Source organism: Schistocerca serialis, unplaced genomic scaffold, assembly GCF_023864345.2.
Source record: "Schistocerca serialis cubense isolate TAMUIC-IGC-003099 unplaced genomic scaffold, iqSchSeri2.2 HiC_scaffold_1217, whole genome shotgun sequence".
Lineage (NCBI taxonomy): Eukaryota > Metazoa > Arthropoda > Insecta > Orthoptera > Acrididae > Schistocerca > Schistocerca serialis.
Window position 1 is genome coordinate 102,501 of NW_026047422.1, and position 2,500 is coordinate 105,000.

The following is a 2,500-nucleotide window of genomic DNA, read 5'->3' on the forward strand; positions in this document are numbered from 1 at the left end:
GTCCCGATCTTCCCCTCGGACCTTGAAAATCCGGGAGAGGGCCACGTGGAGGTGTCGCGCCGGTTCGTACCCATATCCGCAGCAGGTCTCCAAGGTGAAGAGCCTCTAGTCGATAGAATAATGTAGGTAAGGGAAGTCGGCAAATTGGATCCGTAACTTCGGGATAAGGATTGGCTCTGAGGATCGGGGCGTGTCGGGCTTGGTCGGGAAGTGGGTCAGCGCTAACGTGCCGGGCCTGGGCGAGGTGAGTGCCGTAGGGGTGCCGGTAAGTGCGGGCGTTTAGCGCGGGCGTGGTCTGCTCTCGCCGTTGGTCGGCCTCGTGCTGGCCGGCGGTGCAGGATGCGCGCGCCTGCGCGGCGTTCGCGCCCCGGTGCTTCAACCTGCGTGCAGGATCCGAGCTCGGTCCCGTGCCTTGGCCTCCCACGGATCTTCCTTGCTGCGAGGCCGCGTCCGCCTTAGCGTGCTCCTCCGGGGGCGCGCGGGTGCGCGGATTCTCTTCGGCCGCCATTCAACGATCAACTCAGAACTGGCACGGACTGGGGGAATCCGACTGTCTAATTAAAACAAAGCATTGCGATGGCCCTAGCGGGTGTTGACGCAATGTGATTTCTGCCCAGTGCTCTGAATGTCAACGTGAAGAAATTCAAGCAAGCGCGGGTAAACGGCGGGAGTAACTATGACTCCCAAAGCCCACCTGATGCGTAATATATGGACCCTCTCGATTCACCCCTCAGCATCCTTGTGATGTCGGGTGGATGATGGTTCAATTAGCCTCTCGGTGGGAAATCCTAGCTCTGGCCTTCAAGTGGCGGGAGTCGTGAGGGTGCTGTGAAAGGTTTCGCGTAGGTGTACCTTTCCAGTATCCCGACCGACAGAGCAGGGTGCTTTTCGGGCTTGGGGGTTACCTCCCCCCCTGCCTTTGTTACAGCTGGTGCAACTAATAGAAGCGAACGTGGTACCAGGCCTCCCGCTGGAGCGCCTGTGCCAGCTGATGAGCCAGCCAACCAGCCAACCGGTGCGGGTCGAGCGCTGCTCCCCGCCATCTGCCCTGATTGTATGCGGTCCTTCTCCACCAAGACCGGACTTGGTGTCCATCGGCGTCGCGCCCATCCGACTGCTGCTAATGCTGAGATCAAGACCGAGAGGAAGAAGGCCAGGTGGTCCCAGGAAGAGCTCCTGCGTCTGGCCCATGCAGAAGCGACTCTTGCCACCCAGGGTTGCAGATTTTTAAACCAGGAGCTTGCAAAGGCCTTCCCCGAGCGTACGCTGGAATCCATTAAATGTCAGCGTAGAGCGCAGCCCTACAAAGACATGGTGGCGAAGTTTGTCACCGAGCTTGCTGGCATGGATCGCGGCCTTCAGGGTCCTCCTAGCGAGCCTGCAGTCAGTCATTCTTTGCCACAGTCTCCACCTTGTGGGGAAGATGTTGACCTAGCCATCTGGTCATTTGTAGCAGAACTCCCCCAATCAGACCGCCGATTCCGCTCGCTTGATGATCTCGTGGTTCTGGGTCCCACCACTAGCCGTGAAACAATCCAGGCTATGTTGCTGTCTGCTCTTGACGAAGTAGGCAGCAGGGAGCCAGCCGTCCACCAAGCTGCGAGTGTGCGGACCCAACAGCCCCCAGAGCCGAAGCGTGCACGCAGGAGATGGGAGTATGCGGTGGTTCAGCGTGCTTTCAAGAAGAACGGAGCACGCTGTATCAACGGACTTCTTGATGGCACACTCTTGCATCAGCCACCATCCATCCCAGGGCTGATTGAGTTTTGGACAGACCTCTTCTCTCCACCACGTGTCAGGTCTCGACCTCCACGTGGGGAGGGTCTGTCCGATGAGCTGCTGCCATTCTCGAAGAGGGTGCCCTTCCGTGACCTCTGGGCTCCCATTTCTGCAGAAGAAGCCACTGCTGCTCTCCCGCCTCGCAATTCTGCTGCAGGTCCTGATGGCCTCACGCCGACGCAACTGCGTCGCCTTCCCCGGGAGGTTCTCCTCAAGATCCTTAATTTCCTCCTCCTTTCCCGTTCCCTTCCATCCCGACTCCTTCAGGCCAGAACAACCCTGCTGCCCAAGAAGACCGCCGCAGCATCCCCTGCTGACTTTCGTCCAATCACAGTGTGCTCGGTGCTGACCAGAGCCTTTCACAAGGTTCTGGTTGGCCGCCTGATGCGCTACTGTGTGTTGGACGGTCGCCAGCGGGCTTTCATCCCTCAGGATGGGATGCTTCATAACACCTTTCTTCTGGATCTGGCGATGACCCAGGCGTGCCGAGCTGCCGGCTCGCTGTACTTGGCATCTCTGGATGTGTCAAAGGCCTTCGACTCGCTTGCCCATGGTGCCCTTGGTCCTGTGCTAAGGGCCCATGGTCTGCCAGTCGAGTTCATTGACTACATCCAGGGATGCTATGAGGCAGGATCGACGGTTATCTGCGCGGATGGGAAGTCGTCAGATCTAGTGCGGCCTTCGAGGGGTGTTCGGCAGGGTGACCCGCTGTCTCCTATTC

At 59.0% G+C, this 2,500-nt stretch overlaps 1 pseudogene; it reads left to right on the plus strand.

The window, feature by feature from the left end:
- LOC126435755 (large subunit ribosomal RNA) overlaps positions 1 to 2,500 on the plus strand; it is a 7,749-nt pseudogene that overhangs the window by 2,194 nt on the left and 3,055 nt on the right.